The sequence below is a fragment of the Dendropsophus ebraccatus genome, chromosome 13 (assembly GCF_027789765.1).
Source record: "Dendropsophus ebraccatus isolate aDenEbr1 chromosome 13, aDenEbr1.pat, whole genome shotgun sequence".
NCBI classification, from domain to species: domain Eukaryota; kingdom Metazoa; phylum Chordata; class Amphibia; order Anura; family Hylidae; genus Dendropsophus; species Dendropsophus ebraccatus.
Genome location: NC_091466.1, coordinates 77,546,950 through 77,565,101, shown reverse-complemented (window position 1 = coordinate 77,565,101; position 18,152 = coordinate 77,546,950). Strand labels below are relative to the sequence as shown.

The 18,152-nt window shown below is 45.8% G+C and overlaps 1 protein-coding gene across 1 annotated transcript in view; it reads right to left on the bottom strand.

Annotated features, from left to right (window-relative positions):
- Positions 1-17,469, bottom strand: part of GPR65 (G protein-coupled receptor 65) — a 132,985-nt gene extending 115,516 nt beyond the window's left edge. The window contains exon 1 of the mRNA XM_069949833.1: positions 17,004-17,469. The gene's annotated coding sequence lies outside the window, so the exon portion shown is untranslated. The remainder of the gene's footprint in view (positions 1-17,003) is intronic.
- Between the last annotated feature and the right edge of the window lie 683 nt (positions 17,470-18,152).

The window sequence follows — 18,152 nt, the reverse complement described above, 5'->3', positions numbered from 1 at the left end:
GATGTATCACTCAATGCCAGCGCTGCCATCTCCGCAGCCTGTAACATAATATTTAACAATAAATTGACATTCTCGCACATCTTGGATGGATTTTGGTGCCAATTACCATCTCTGCGGCGTGAGGAGCCCTGCCAGGACCCCGGCAAAGTCTGTTTATTCCTATTAACGTAACTAAGAGAATGATATAGAGAGAAGTGAGAGCTGTGAACAGGACCCAGATGGAGCAGAACTCACAGACTCACACCAATAGGTAGGTGACATGTAAAGCGTAAAGTGGGGAGAGCTTGGATCAGTCTATGGCCAGAAGTGATTGTCACTCCTGGTGTCACTGTCACTCCTCGCCCCGCTCGTTCTCCATCTCTGCTGCAGATCTCCCCATAGGATGCACATGTGCATCCTCCAGGCTTCTTAAAGGGAGAGTGTATGCCCTCTTAATCTCCCCCCCCCCCCCCCCCCCCCCAATCCATCTATCCCTACCTGGAACTTTCAGCTGTTCCCCACACAGGGACCACTCTTGGGAAGTGACATGGTGTCCTCTGTCAGCAGAATTCCATCCTCCACATCCTGAAGTGGGATAAAAAGTTGAGTGTGGCACAAAATCTAACTAGTTGGATAGCACAGAGCATCCAACTCTCCCTAAACTTCCCCCTTACCTAGGGAGGTGCAAGAGACGTGTAATAATAATGCAAAGTACATGGTACGCCATTTATAGATCACATTTAGGTCAATAATTTTCTCCTCTTTGTTTTTACTTGGATAATTTCATGTTTTATTTACATTGTATTTTCTGATTAACTAATAAATAACATATTATAATAATAATAATAATAATAATAGATGAATGGATGAACTCGCTCATAAAGCATCACTCTCTCTCTTTTGCAGTTTTGCTTTGTCTTCACAGCGTCTCTGTGATAAATCCGGGTACGGACGAGATTATTGTGCAACAATGAGTCATTTGCATTTAAATGAATCTAATAAATTTCCTGTGTGCATGTCCCCAACATAGGAGACGGAAAGCTGGAAACATACTGGAGGCTGGTGAGGAGGATGAGGCAGGTGGACCTAGCGAGCATGGTGAAGATGGTGATGATGGTAAGGATAGTTGGGCTGGTGAGGATGATGAGGCCAGTGATGATGGTAAGGATGGTTGGGCTGATTAGACTAGTGATGATGGTAAGGATGGTTGGGTTGATGAGGATGGTGAGGCTGGTGATGATGGTAAGGATGGTTGGGCTAATGAGGATGAGGCTGATGGTATGGATGGTTGGGCTGATGAGGATAATGAGACTAGTGATGATGGTAAGGGTGGTTGGGCTAATGGGGATCATGAGGCTGGTGATGAGGATAACGAGTTGATGAGGCTGGTGATAATGGAAAGGATGGTTGGACTGGCGATGATGATGAGGCTGGTGATGATGATGAGGCTGGTGATTATGGTAAGGATGGTTGGACTGGTGATGATGATGAGACTGGTGATGATGATGAGGCTGGTGATGATTGTAGGGATGTTTGGACTGGTGATGATGGTAAGGATGGTTGGACTGGTGATGAGAATGAGGTTGGCTAGGCTGATGATTATGAGACTAGTGATAATGGTAAAGGTAGTTGGGATGATGAGGATGATGAGACTAGTGAAAATGGTAAGGATGATAAAGATTGGGGCTATGAGAATGGTGATAGAAGTAAGGTTGTGCTTATGAGAATGGGATGGTTAAGCTTATGAGGATGATGATGGTAAGACCATAAGGATGCAGATGCACTGGTACAGTGTAGAAACAGTACTGTATCAGTGACCGCAGCCTTGTTCATGTGTGGTATATACACATATACACAATATAGGGGAGGGAAGCGTACATCATGTCTGGAGTTCTTTCTTTTTTAAGTTAAACATTGAGCTGAGAAGTTGTGGAGACGCAATAAGACGCTGTAAGAACCCCATAACAAGGGAAATTAAATCAAATCGAACCCCAAAGATTTATCTCAATTAAAAGCCTGAGTGATTCCAGAGCCGCCCCCTCCTGCCATTAGCATAGCAATGTTCATCTCTATCGTCTATTGATGTAATTATGAAATATTCCGCCATTCGGCAGTGAAATACGGCATCGCCCTGGGCCTCGTCGCCTCGTCCTATTTGTATCATTGTGTTTTATTCTCACCTGGCAGATGTCTAATGTAGGAGGTAATTGTCGCTAAGCATCCATAATGAAGTGGAACGGGGCCGTAACGCTTCATCCGGGTGCCGATCGGGGGAGGGGTGGCACGTCTTTACACTTTTTTAAATTCTACTTCTTAAATCAGACGTCAAAATCAATCTTTATTTAAAGAGGCAGAAGAATGCTGAACTTTTCATTGGAGGGGAAGGGACTGGTGTGGGATATTAATGAAGCCTGGGCAGGTGACACGTAGACGGGCCGCCACTGCGCTTATTAATCCCACACATCCCCCGCTCCACAGCTCAGCTTTGATGTCAAGGAATAATATTTATTATGCATCAGGTCACATCCCGCACTTATCTGCACTTCATAAACAATTATTTCTTGTAGAATCCTCTAAATGGCTGAATAAATTATACTATTTTATTCCAACAAGTGCGGCTGTGGCCCCGGCTGTCATGTTCGCAGCGCTGAGACGTCACAGGTGTCAGCATGTCTACCCCAAAGGCCCCGGCACCAGGGAGCTGCACAGGATGCAGAGAGGTGTCTGCGCTTTACAGGACACACGGAATCATCTACGATAGACGGGTGGTAGAAAATCAGAACAATGCTGAATGTGGGAGAAATTAGTTTTTTTATTACAGTTTTTTTTATTTATGTAGATTTTTTTAATTATTTTTGATTATCCTATTAATATAAAATATTCAGCTGTTCAGATAAATATAAAAGGCTGACATTACAGATTGTTTAACCCTTAGAGGACCCAGCCAATTTCAATTTTTGCGTTTTTGTTTTTTTCTCCTTGTGCTTAAAAGGCCATAGCAGTTGCAATTTTTCACCTAGAAACCCACATGAGCCCTTATTTTTTGCGCCACTAATTGTACTTTGGCAATGATGGCTGAATTTTTTCATAAAGTACCCTGCAAAACCAGCAAAAAAAGCATTTATTTTATTTGGGGTTTTTTCCTTTTTACGCAGTTCGCCTTGGGGTAAAACTGACTTTTTATACTGTATATGTTCCTCAAGTTGTTATGATTACAACGATATGTAACATGTATAACTTTTCTTGTATCTGATGGCTTGTAAAAAAATTCAAACCATTGTTAACAAATATATGTTCCTTAAAATCGCTCCATTCCCAGGCTTATAGCGCTTTTATCCTTTGGTCTATGGGGCTGTGTCAGGTGTCATTTTTTAATCCAAACAAAAGAAAACGCCCAAAAATAACTGGTCCCAAATGCACCAAAAGCATCAAACACAAAAAGAAAAAATCCAATTAAGGATCAAAAAATGCGGGACAATCATAAGTAAATATATCGAAAATTTTTATTTAGACAATTCATATGAATAAAATACAACACGATATCAAGAAAAAAAGAGAAAAAAAATACGAAAAAGGAAATAAAACAAAACCAAACAGATGGAAAAAACATACAGACAGTGAGGGGAGATATACACGTTCTTTATAGGACCATATATTGCACATGCTACCAAAGATATATGTAGTTTAAAGAATGCAGGCAGCCTCCACTAGATGGCGCACTAAATATTATTATATACAGCAATTAGTAATAGATATATAGCCGGGCAGAAGCCCTAGAAAATAAGGGAGATACACAAATAAGTATCTTCCCACACAAAAATTGACTAGTGTCCGATATTTGTAAGCAATAGAGGATGACTGCATTCAATGTAGTCCCACTCACCCACCCCCTGGGCTTAGGGTTATTCCCCCCCTGGGCTTAGGGTTATTCCCCCTGGGGGACTTCTAGTATAAGTGCACTGGTCTCTCATACAGATCTATGCTGCATAGATATACAGCATAGATCGATGAGATAGGCACTTTGATTGATTCCGGCTGCTGCAGCCGGAAGCAATCGAGTGCCGAGCCGGGATCAGCACCATTTAAGGCGCTGAGCCCCAACGGAGAAGGATGTGTGGATCGCTCTGTCCCGGAGGAGCAATCCACCCCACTAGACACCAGGAAACAGCTGCATTCAAGTAATCGGATGCAGCTGTCAACTTTAATATCCGCGGTCCTGGGCTACGAGCTGCGACCGGGACTTCGGCGGTTCAGAGCGCGGCTGTGTCCATTGGCTGTGTCCATTGCGATATAATCTTATTATCATTAGAGGGCGGGGTCAGCAGTCATCTCATTAGAGGGTGGGGTCAGCAGATTCATATCATTATCATTAGAAGGCGGGGTCAAAATAGTCATCTAATTATTAGAGGGAGGGGCCAGAGGAGTCATCTCATCTTTAGAGGGCAGGGTCAGCAGGATCATCTCATTATCATTAGAGGGAGGGGTCAGCAGGGTCATCTCATCATTAGAGGGAGGGGTCAGAAGGGTCATCTCATTATCATTAGAGGGAGGGGTCAGCAGGGTCATCTCATCATTAGAGGGCGGGGTCAGCAGATTCATATCATTATCATTAGAGTGCGGGGTCAAAATAGTCATCTAATTATTAGAGGGAGGGGCCAGAGGAGTCATCTCATCATTAGAGGGAGGGGTAAGCAGGGTCATCTCATTATCATTAGAGGGAGGGGTCAGCAGGGTCATCTCGTTATCATTAGAGGGAGTGGTCAGCAGGGTCATTTCGTTATCATTAGAGGGAGGGGTCAGCAGGGTCATCTCATTATCATTAGAGGGAGGGGTCAGCAGGGTCATTTCGTTATCATTAGAGGGAGTGGTCAGCAGTAATATCATTAGAGGGCGGAGTCAGCAGTCATCTCATTATTATTAGAGGGCGTGGTCAGCAGAGTCATCTCCCTATCATTAGAGGGGGGGGAGACAATTTCTATGATATTAGCGATGTCATTATATTTTCAGATCTGCGGATTATCAGACTTTCTGGAGATGCGGCTGTTGGATTTAGTTATTATAGTTCTTATTTATAATTTCATGTCTTTATGGGGGGGGGGGGGGGACACATCTATCCTATTTACAATCACTGGAGCCCTATCACTACACTGTATCACAGCACCGACACCATGCACTAATCACTAGGAGCGTCCCATCATGCATTACCCAGAATCCTCAGCCATTACATTGGCTCACATGAGGAAACTTCTGTTGGAATGACACCAGGTCATTACCGGGGATGCGCAATCCCGAATATTGGATGTAATAATGAAATAAGACTTTCCATTATGACTTTGGCCGCGCTCCAGGATCGCACATACTTTATGGATTCAAGGTAATATGAATCATTAACCAGAAACCCAACTGCGTTATTAACCCTTTCGTTATTTTAACGTGTTTCCAAAGGGCTAAATCCTCTTAAAGTGGAATCCTAATCACTCTATAACTATAAAAAGTTACGGAGTTACCAATCGTAATCAATGTATTAGGACACCCCTCCCCCCAATACAGGACCCTGTAGAGTGGATGCAAGACGGTCCCTGCATGTTGCAAAGGGGTTATCCAGCGCTACAAAAACATGGCCACTTTTCCCCCTACTGTCTCCAGTTCAGGTGCAGTTTGCAATTAAGCTCCATTTACATCAATGGAACTGAGTTTCGAAACCCACCCAAACTGGAGACAACAGTAGGGGGGAAGTGGCCATGTTTTTGTAACGCTGGATAACCCCTTTAATATAAATGGGAGCTGTGTAATGCTTTGTTTCACCTGTGGGGGTGCTGTAAGGAAAGAGAACTCTTGCTGTCAGGTCCCCTGACTTATTATAGAGGATAACTTCTCAATATTGAGACACCTTATGGTTAAGGGCCATTTTATCATACAGGAAATTATAGAAAGTAGAAGACCCCTTTAAGGAGATACACCATATTAATGGAGCAGAGAAAAAAAAAAAAGAGAAGAGCCTGGATTGAGCCTTTCTGCCCTAAGATTAGTCCCTCTTCCTTGTTATAATGCATCTCCATGGGTGAGGCTCTCCAGTAACAGTGGTCGGGGCTGTGACAACCATGCTGGAGCATTATAAGGGGATATTATACACTCGTACCAGAGTAAATGTTTCTCATGGTCTCAGTCTCTCCCTGCCTTGAATGGTCCAATACCGGACGGCACTAGATCATTTTAACCCGCAAAGCACATACAGGTGGACTGTCCCTTTAAGGTTCCCTGGAGTTGTCACCCTGTATCCTCTGGAACAATGTAGCTCTTTAATTATCACATTCACTTGTAATCTGGTAATTGCTACATTGTAACGATGTGCAGAACTGCAAGAGGAAAGCAATATTGAGATTAATCTCCAAATTACCAGCCCATTAATGCTGCTGGTGTCTCTGCACCTGGATCTTCCCATAAGCCGCCGTCACCTGACAGCCCCTCCGCCCGCGCTCATGTCACCACCATCTTGCCTTGTTGCAATTAGATAACTTTGACAATTAAGAGCGTCCCCAGACATTGACACTTGTAATAAATCACCCCATTTATGGGCCTTATAATGTCCCCACATAAACACCGCGCTGCAGGCTCCGCACCGCTTTACCTATATTAAGTGCAGTCGCCTGTATCCAAACATAATGGGGTTTCTGGGATGAGTTATGGGCAAACAACTTTCTAACTTTTAATATATGGAAAATATTCTGGAAAAAAGAATGATGTCACCTGATGGTGGTGATGGCCGGCGGGGAGAGTGTGGTGGAGTTACACAGTGACAAGCTGGGGGCACTCCCGGTGAGGAACCACAAGGGGCAGGTAACAGAGGGCAGGGCAGGTTAGTCTCACCTAAGTAGATGGGCTAAGCAGTTATCATGGAGATACAAGGGCATACATACCATAGAGACTGACCATGGAATTATTACAGAACCCATGGAGAGAAGGGGCCCAGTACTGGTTGGTCCCAATCCTTCAGTTACGAGTAGGAATCTGTACAGGAATTATGGGGTTATTGCTCTAAGCATCCTACAAGGGGAGAGAAGCAGTATGGTACTATGAGTATACCATTGTGGAGAAGCCAGAAGAAGAACCAGTCACCATTCCCAAAGACTGAAGTGGAAGCTCATCCAACTCATAGGGTATTGGGATGTGACCAGACTAGGTAAGTGGCCCTTCTGTGACAAAGATAGGGGGGATCCAGGGATCCAGTGACCACTCAAGCATGAGAGCCAGCCTAGAGATCTTCATGTCCTTTTACTGTAGTCTAGGTGTATTACAGCCTGAAGTACTCCTGGCACAATGGATGGGATGCCTGGGGAAGAGGAGGGGAGAAGCAGAGAGAAAGAGATAGGAGGGGGAGAGGAGAGGGAGAGGGAGAGGAGCAGAGGGGGAGAGGAGGGGGACAGGAGAGGGAGAGGAGAGGGAGGGGGAGAGGGAGAGGAGGGGAGGAGGAGGGTAGGGGAGAGGAGGGGAAGAGGAGAAGCAGAGAGAAAGAGAGAGGAGAGGAGGGGGAAGAGGAGGGGGAAGAGGAGGGGGAAGAGGAGGGGGAAGAGGAGGGGGAAGAGGAGGGGGAAGAGGAGGGGGAAGAGGAGGGGGAAGAGGAGGGGGAAGAGGAGGGGGAAGAGGAGGGGAGGGGGAGAGGAGAGGGAGAGGAGGGGAGGGGGAGAGGAGAGGAGGGGAGGGGGAGAGGAGAGGGAGAGGAGGGGAGGGGGAGAGGAGAGGAGGGGAGGGGGAGAGGAGAGGGAGAGGAGGGGAGGGGGAGAGGAGAGGAGGGGAGGGGGAGAGGAGAGGAGGGGAGGGGGAGAGGAGAGGAGGGGAGGGGGAGAGGAGGGGAGGGGAGGGGGAGGGGAGAGGAGGGGAGAGGAGAGGAGGGGAGAGGAGGGGAGGGGAGCGGAGGGGAGAGGAGGGGAGCGGAGGGGAGGGGAGAGGAGGGGAGCGGAGGGGAGAGGAGGGGGAGGGGAGAGGAGGGGGAGGGGAGAGGAGGGAAGGGGAGAGGAGGGGAGCAAAGGGGAGGGGAGAGGAGCAGAGGAGGAGAGGAGCAGAGGAGGAGAGGAGCAGAGGGGAGGGGAGGGGAGGGGAGAGGAGCAGAGGGGAGAAGAGGGGAGAGGAGAAGAGAGGAGGGGAGAGGAGAAGAGAGGAAGAGAGAAAGAGAGAGGAGGGGAGAGGAGTAAAGGGCAAGAGGGCATATGCACAGGGAGGGGGATCACAAATTCATCCAGTAATGGGCACATTGTGGAGATGGTGGGAAGTTGGACACATAGGGCTTACGTTTAGGAAATATAAGAATTTCCCTTACATTGCTTGGAGCCAAGATGTCTCTGGGTGTCCGGCCATCCTTGTGTGTGGGTCAACAGAAAATGCCAAGTACAGACCTCATGGGACGCATTTGCATTATATCAGGATGGAAGGACCTGATGTGGGCACCATTATGTAGACTGTAGAAGAGGGTAATACTCACAGAAGATAGGGGGATGACCATGTGGCTGGCTCTATGACCACTGCAATAAGTTTGACACTTAGTGGACTAATATGAAGCTGGAGCAGTGGGGGATGAGGATGTGGCCGCCACTGTGGCTACCAGAGGCTGGCACTTTGTGGACATAAGATTGGCATTACAGGCACTATGAAGAGGTTGGCCTTTGTATGACACACTGTGATTACCCTATGTGCACTACTATGTGGACTACTGCCTGGCTTACATTATAGACACTTCCATGAGAACACAGCAGAAAGCTGTCTGGATCTATAGATAATACTATATATTCAGTGTCCTGGAACTCATGGGCCTCTGCAAGGTTCCTATTTATGTAATTCTGCACTGGGGCATATGCTGCTGGATTCTTTTATACTTCTCTATGCAAGCTGTAGTATTACTCTTTGACCGCAAGATGTCCCCAACTGGTGTTATGGTCTTTTTATGTGTGAATTTGGCAACACTGAAGAATGATTTCCAGCCACTGCCCCCCCCCCCCCCCCCCCCCCCCCCCCCCCATAGCCTACCAGAAGCTTGTTCCAGAAGTTTCTAACCTATAAGGGACCAAGGTACCTGAGGCTGCTCTCCTCCAATGGGAGACTAGCCCCAAAAAAACTGGTTGGTTCCAGGGAGAGGGCGCTAGTACAGTATGCCGTTTTTTCCTAAAAGCATTGAGGGTTATTGTTCTCCAAGTCTTTAGTCTACCAAGTCCTTTCTGCTGACCAAGGACTACTTTACAGCGGTTGGAGAAGTTGCATATTCTGCCGATGTGCCCCGCTGACTGGTGCTCAATCTTCTTGTGTAATCTCTAGGGATCAGTTCTGGCCGAATGTATATTCCTGGCCCGGGCCTGTATTCCTGGACCTGGCACTCTGTGATCTCTTCCAGTAAAATGCAGATCTTCAATGCTGTGAATACAGTTTTTTTTCTCCTATCTACAAATCGCACAACCAAGCAAAGTTGTAAGAGTCACCCAACAGACTAGACCGGCCCCTCCTGGTAGCCCCCTAGTCTCACTACAAGTCTTCTACTAAAACCTCACAAAAGATAGCTGCAAGTCAGGCACTACTTATCTAAAGTCTAAAACTGCTAAACACTACCACTATTTTAAAGGGAAAATGTTGGTAATCGTTTCTCAAGCACTAAATGCTGTATGTGAACTCGTTGCTAAATCGCACTGTCCTGTTCCTTTAAGAAAAACTGCAAGTAAAGCTGTTAACCTGTTTTAGTCCTCTGGACTCTGTTTTACTATACTGCACCTACACACTACAAGGGACACCAGGGACTACCTACCTGCTAACGGCTTGTGTGGGGACCTAGGGGGGGGCTTATACCACTCCGAGCCCCGTGATGAGTGACACAGCAGTACCACAACACCTAGCACATACAGATACCACTCCGAGCCCCGTGATGAGTGATGCAGCAGTACCACAACACCTAGCACATACAGATACCACTTGGAGCCCCGTGATGAGTGACGCAGCAGTACCACAACACCTAGCACATACAGATACCACTCCGAGCCCCGGGATGAGTGATGCAGCAGTACCACAACACCTAGCACATACAGATACCACTCCGAGCCCCGTGATGAGTGACGCAGCAGTACCACAACACCTGGCACATACAGATACCACTCCGAGCCCCGTGATGAGTGACGCAGCAGTACCACAACACCTAGCACATACAGATACCACTCCGAGCCCCGTGATGAGTAACACAGCAGTACCACAACACCTGGCACATACAGATACCACTTTGGAGCCCCGTGATGAGTAACACAGCAGTACCACAACACCTAGCACATACAGATACCACTTTGGAGACTACTAGAAGAAAAGCACTGACAATTTTCCTTGAGGAAATGAAGGTGGCCTCACTGGAATATTCCAGACATCAATTAACTAAATTTATGTAGAATGTAAAAGTTTCATTGACTAGAGATGTCGCTGGTCTAACATCATTCAGAAAGACCCAGCACCACAAGGGTTAAGCAACCTCTGCAGCCCCATAGCCGCTGGCATGAAGTGTTCTACAGACAGGAACATATATATATCTGTGGAATAAAGGAGCGTAATGATTACTGCGCTCTCCGCGGGACGCAACAAGTGCAACGTTATTGACACAACGGACAGAAAATCTATACTGTCACAAAGGGCGGTCGTATCCTCTGTGCTTCACCCTGAAGACTGACTGGAGGCGGCAGCACCACATGCCAGCCTCTCTACACATGACAGAGCTGGACGCCAGGCTTAAGGTGAAACTCCATCAAAAATCCAGGGACCCTATTCTGGAGGGTATCCCTGAAGGACGTAACTAGACAGAGGAAGACCCCAAGGACGAACATCTACTGGCAAGGAGACGTTTCTGTCAGGTCACCAAGGGCGCCATCAAGGATATTAGGTAACAGCTAGACAGATCCCTATAGACAATCAGACCCTAAAGGGAATCTGTCACTTGGTGTATGATACTTAAAGGGAATCTGTCAGGAGTGTACCAGGTACAGAGCTGCGGACACAGGCAGATAGGTGGTAGGGAGATAATACAAGTGATTCTTTTGTCTTTGCTGATGGCCATTCACACAGTTATAATATTGCACTTTTCCTCAGAAGCCGAAGTGCCCCGGCTATCTGCTTGTAGCATTTTCCTTGGAATCTAAAGTACCACACCTCTCTGCAGCTCCACCTGGTAGAGACCTAACAGATTCCCTTTAAATGAAGGCAGCATAAACTGGTAGCAGAAATGCTATATATTACTTATGCTATATATTGCTATAAGATTACTAACATCATTCTGTTTAGCCGTTCTCCTAATATGTAGGAGAATAGGAATGTTGCCACATCCCTCCCCCCAGCTGCTGATTGACAGGTGACTGCCTATACACAGCATGGATAGATAACTGCCAATCAGCAGCTAGGGGCGGAGCTTTCTGCTTCTCATGAATATCCAGGACTACTGAGCTCATGCACATAATGGAGAGGACTACTAATTGTCTATGTTATTCAGGAGGAGATCTCTGGATCAGCTGCACAGAACAATGTAAGTGATACATTATTCTGTTCAGCTTCTCTGTCACTAGTTTATGTTACCCTGAGATAGGACACCATAAGCCTACTGACACCATAATCCTACTGACAGAGTCTCTAAGATTATCAGACTCCACAACAGTCCCTTTAATTATCAAACCCCAGACCAGTTTCTTACCAGGCAAAACAAACCAAAAAACCAACCGTTCATCTGAGAAGCGCAGGGAGGGGATAGAGAGGACTGTGCAGCTGTAACTGTATGACCACACAGTTCTCTCTATAATCATAGAGATGAGTGCAGGGAGGGGATAGAGAGGACTGTGCAGCTGTAACTGTATGACCACATAGTTCTCTCTATGATCAGAGAGATGAGTGCAGGGAGGGGATAGAGAGGACTGTGCAGCTGTAACTGTATGACCACACAGTTCTCTCTATGATCATTGAGAAGAGTGCAGGGAGGGGATAGAGAGGACTGTGCAGCTGTAACTGTATGACCACACAGTTCTCTGTATGATCATAGAGATGAGTGCAGGGAGGGGATAGAGAGGACTGTGCAGATGTAACTGTATGACCACACAGTTCTCTCTATAATCATAGCGATGAGTGCAGGGAGGGGATAGAGAGGACTGTGCAGCTGTAACTGTATGACCACACAGTTCTCTCTATAATCATAGAGATGCAGTGAGGGGATAGAGAGGACTGTGCAGCTGTAACTGTATGACCACACAGTTCTCTCTATAATCATAGAGATGCAGGGAGGGGATAGAGGGGACTGTGCAGCTGTAACTGTATGACCACATAGTTCTCTCTATGATCAGAGAGATGAGTGCAGGGAGGGGATAGAGAGGACTGTGCAGCTGTAACTGTATGACCACACAGTTCTCTCTATAATCAGAGATGCAGGGAGGGGATAGAGGGGACTGTGCAGCTGTAACTGTATAACCACATAGTTCTCTCTATGATCAGAGAGATGAGTGCAGGGAGGGGATAGAGAGGACTGTGCAGCTGTAACTGTATGACCACACAGTTCTCTCTATAATCATAGAGATGAGTGCAGGGAGGGGATAGAGAGGACTGTGCAGCTGTAACTGTATGACCATAGAGTGCAAGGGCAGTAGACGTTGTGGGGTGAAGATTACCGAGAGGTCAAAGAGAGAACAACTGGTAAATGGGTCATGTGCTCCCCAACATTAGGCAGTGGTTTTAATGATATGGCTGGTCGGTGTACGTTCTTTTGCAAAGGGGCCAGTATCATATTAGTCCTTGTTAGAGCAGAATGTGCCTGGAACGTCCTTGGGAATAAGAGAGACAAAGTACTGGCGCAGTCACTGTTATACCTTATAAACTTTCCCGTGTCTGCGGTTTACACCTCAGAGACATGAGGAGCCGGTGGGGCTCTTCATTCTGCTGCTGATCATCTTCCAGGATGGCCGTGGGGCTGCGCTTCTCCGTCTCTGGAATAAATCCTGCATATTGGCGAGCAGCTCATTATTCTGCACCCCGGGAGATGGGAAGGCGCAGGAAGCAGAGCCGCCACACTGCCAGCTACATGGAGATCTCACCGAGACATGATATAAGTCTTAGGGGAAGCCGGCTGTGCACACATTACAAGTGGATGTGATTCTCCGCTGCGTCTGGACCATTGAGCGGGTGCACTATTATTAGTATTATAATACTCCATCTACTTCTGGTGCATTGTGGGAACTTCCTGACCGGCAGCAGACATAAGTAATGGTGCGTTTACTCAGAGAGATTTATCTGACAGATTATTGAAGCCAAAGCCAGGAATGGATTTGAAAAGAGGCTAGATTCCAGTCTTTCCTGTATGACCCATTCCCTGTTTATAGTCTGTTCCTGGCTTTGGCTACAAAGATCTGTCAGATAAATCTCTCTGTGTAATTGCACCATAAGAGTGTGCGGGGGGAAGCCGTCCCGTCAGCCGCAGCCTCTCCTCCACAAGGTGACATCTCATCCCCAGGAAAGAGCCTGTCACTCCTCTCAGTCACATTACAGCCAGCTCCAGACAGCGCCACACGCAGGTGGTTGTTGTCAGTGAACTTTGTGACACCCGGGATCAGCGACCTGCACCGACCGGCCCCACAAATAACAGGATAGCACACCACATAAGTGTCTATGCAGCATGCTGGTATAACCTGGGTATATACTGTATATAATTATATATGTACAGCTGGTATAACCTGGGTATATACTGTATATAATTATATATGTAGAGCTGGTATACCCTGGGTATATACTGTATATAATTATATATGTACAACTGGTATAAACTGGGTATCTCCTGTATATAATTATATATGTACAGCTGGTATAACCTGGGTATATACTGTATATAATTATATATATGTACAGATGGTATAACCTGGGGATCTACTGTATATAATTATATATGTACAGGTGGTATAACCTGGGTATATACTGTATATAATTATATATGTACAGCTGGTATAACCTGGGTATATACTGTATATAATTATATTTGTACAGCTGGTATAACCTGGGGATCTCCTGTATATAATTATTTATTTACAGCTGGTATAACCTGGGTATATCCTGTATATAATTATATATGTACAGCTGGTATAACCTGGGGATCCCCTATATATAATTATATATGTAGAGCTGGTATAACCTGGGTATATACTGTATATAATTTTATATGTACAGCTGGTATAACCTGGGTATATACTGTATATAATTATATATGTACAGCTGGTATAACCTGGGTATATACTGTATATAATTATATATGTACAGCTGGTATAACCTGGGTATATACTGTATATAATTATATATGTACAGCTAGTATAACCTGGGGATCTCCTGTATATAATTATATATGTACAGCTGGTATAACCTGGGTATCCCCTGTATATATGTACAGCTGGTATAACCTGGGTATATACTGTATATAATTATATATGTACAGCTGGTATAACCTGGCTATATACTGTATATAATTATATATGTACAGCTAGTATAACCTGGGGATCCCCTGTATATAGTTTTACATCTCTTCTGTATATAGTGATATGGATGGTGCCGGTATAACCTGGGGATCCCCTGTATATAGTTATACATCTCTTCTGTATATAGTGATATGGATGGTGCGGGTATAACCTGGGGATCCCTTGTATATAGTTATACATCTCTTCTGTATATAGTGATATGGATGGTGCCGGTATAACCTGGGGATCCCCTGTATATAGTTATACATCTCTTCTGTATATAGTGATATGGATGGTGCGGGTATAACCTGGGGATCCCTTGTATATAGTTATACATCTCTTCTGTATATAGTGATATGGATGGTGCCGGTATAACCTGGGGATCCCCTGTATATAGTTATACATCTCTTCTGTATATAGTGATATGGATGGTGCCGGTATAACCTGGGGATCCCCTGTATATAGTTATACATCTCTTCTGTATATAGTGATATGGATGGTGCCGGTATAACCTGGGGATCCCCTGTATATAGTTATACATCTCTTCTGTATATAGTGATATGGATGGTGCCGGTATAACCTGGGGATCCCCTGTTTATATTTATACATCTCTTCTGTATATAGTGATATGGATGGTGCCGGTATAACCTGGGGATCCCCTGTATATAGTTATACATCTCTTCTGTATATAGTGATATGGATGGTGCCGGTATAACCTGGGGATCCCCTGTATATAGTTATACATCTCTTCTGTATATAGTGATATGGATGGTGCCGGTATAACCTGGGGATCCCCTGTATATAGTTATACATCTCTTCTGTATATAGTGATATGGATGGTGCCGGTATAACCTGGGGATCCCCTGTATATGGTTATACATCTCTTCTGTATATAGTGACATGGATGGTGCCGGTATAACCTGGGGATCCCCTGTATATAGTTATACATCTCTTCTGTATATAGTGATATGGATGGTGCCGGTATAACCTGGGGATCCCCTGTAAATAGTTATACATCTCTTCTGTATATAGTGATATGGATGGTGCGGGTATAACCTGGGTCATACATTATTCTGATATCTCTGTAGATCTGTGTGGGGTGACGGCTCTTCCATCGTGCGGTTCTGTCCGACATGTTATTTGCTGTAAGTTGTAAATCCAGATTATCATAAAAAAATATATAAAAACTTGCAGCGCTATTATAATGAAGAGTTGCCATGGTAACGCGACCACTGACAGGCGGCGGCTGGATTTTGCACTAGGCCATTCTTCTGTAGAGTTTATCACGGAGCGGCACATGACAGTCTGGCTGTGTGCGGATGACATGGCAGCGAGGAGACGTTTCCATAAAAGCGGATTTACTATTGTGTAATATTGGAGGAGGGAGCGGCGGTGTAAATAAAGCAGATGTCGCGGTAATTGGCGCAGTAATAACCGCTAATGGAATGTTTATCTGTCCGGAGGAGTTTTTACAGATTTCTCTCATTTAACAATAAATGCTGGGATTTTAATTTGATGCGATTATTCAGCGCTAGCGGCCACGTAGGAGCGCGGCGATCCCGATACCGTGCGCAGCCAACGCTTAAATACACTTCAAATAAAGACTACAGGCTTCTGCTGCCAGGAGGATGTCACACAGGATGCAATATCCTCCATTATCCAGCCATAGTAAAGACAGGACAGACCCTTTAAACTCATGTAAGTAAAAAACTCTGGTCCAATAAGGTCTTAAAGGGGCACTCCAGGGAAAATGTTTTTCTTTCAAATCAACTGGTGTCAGAAAGTTATATAGATTTGTATTTTACTGTTATTTTAAAATCTCCAGCCTTCCATTACTTATCATCTGCTGTATGTCCTGCAGGGAGTGGTGTATTCTCTCCAGGCTGACACAGTGCTCTCTGCTGCCACCTCTGTCCATGTCAGGAACTGTCCAGAGCAGCAGCAAATCCCCATAGAAAACCCCTCCTGCTCCGGACAGTTCCTGACATGGACAGAGGTGGCAGAAGAGAGCACTGTGTCAGACTGAAGAGAATACACCACTTCCTGCAGGACATACAGCAGCTGATAAGTACTGGAAGACTGGAGGTTTTTTGAATAGACATAAATTACAAATCTGTATAACTTTCTGATAATTGATTCGAAAGAAAAGAAAAAAAAATCACTGGAGTTCCCCTTTATCTATGCATCACTCCCATCATACACCTGCTCAGGCTGTGCGGCATAATTATGGGTTAACTATGGGCAAACATGACATGACATCACCGCTATATGACATCATTATATGCAACACAGTTTCAGTTAGTTCATCAGAGCTTACAAGTTCAATCTGCACAGTGTGAACAGTCCCATCAGGATGGTCTCAGCACCCCGAGGAGAAACAAAACACAGCTCCACCCCTGTCCTCAGGCTGTGTGTGGTATTACAATTTAGCTCCATTCAAGTCAATGGCACACAGCTGGAAAACCTGCACCTAGCCTGAGGATAGGAGAGGCGCTGTTTCTGGAAGAGAGCGACCATGTTTATCTAAGTAAGGTCACTTACCCCCAAACACAGTGTGTGTCCTCCCTGGTGACACCTCCATACGGAAGCCATTGCACGTTAGAGTCCACGGCCGCTCGTGGTGAAATCCTTCCAAATGAAGGGTGAAGATCAAGTAAGTGTCCGAGCATAAGAGTCCATCGTGTCCGAATGTGAAATGGAGCAGAAAAGCGCGCCATGGCCACGTGTTTCCGACATACAAGTTATTTGGTGTTTCTAAGCCTGGAGGGCCCCTTTAAGTTCTGCCCCTTTAAGCTCTGCTTACATTTCCAGAAAATGTTCTAAAATACGTCTAAAAGTCGATGAGATCGGTGTCTGGTGGGGTCCTCACCGCCGCTATGATGTCTGGATGGTCCCTCCACCCACCACAAGGACATCCGCTCTGTGTGCTGTGGCCTAGCGACAGACACTGCTCCTAGCAACAACATCATGGTACCTCAGCCACCTGGCTTCTCCAAGACTCCGCCCACTGAGTAACAATAACAGCCTGGGGTATGGGTTGTCCCTAGCAACCACCATAACAGGGAAAACTGGTAGAAGCACCAGGTGGCTCCCAGCCAATGGCTTTTCCACCACGTGAGGGAGATTTATCACCAAGTCTTATAGGAACAGTGTTCTTTGTTGTCCACAGCAGCCAATCACATCATATTTTATTGCCTATAGTAGCCAATCAGAGCTCTGCTTTCATTGCCCATAGCAACCAATCAGAGCTCGGCTTTCATTGCCCACAGCAACCAATCACAGCTCAGCTTTTAAAGCAGCACGGGCCCTGGAAAAATGAAAGTTGAGCCTGGTTGTTATGGGCAATGAAAAACACTTTTACTATAAGACCCCCGGACCCTCAGGATTGTGTCTTCTCTCCTCTTACTCTTCTCCATTGGACTCCCCCATGTGCAGTGTGGCAGCCCCTCACCCTGAAGCTTTGAGGGGTCTTCCCTCAGGTTGGTGGTCATCTGTTTATGGCTCCTCATGTATCTGTTACTATGGAGACCAGTCCGCCATTTTACATTTTTATACTGCAGCAGCACCAGACTTTATCAATGGAAAGGAAGACCCCCATCGGTATCCTGTGCCGTATGTATAGCACTCCTCCTCTGCCATATCTGACATTGTGGAGGTCACCATCTCCTGGCCTGATGGTCGGCACATTAC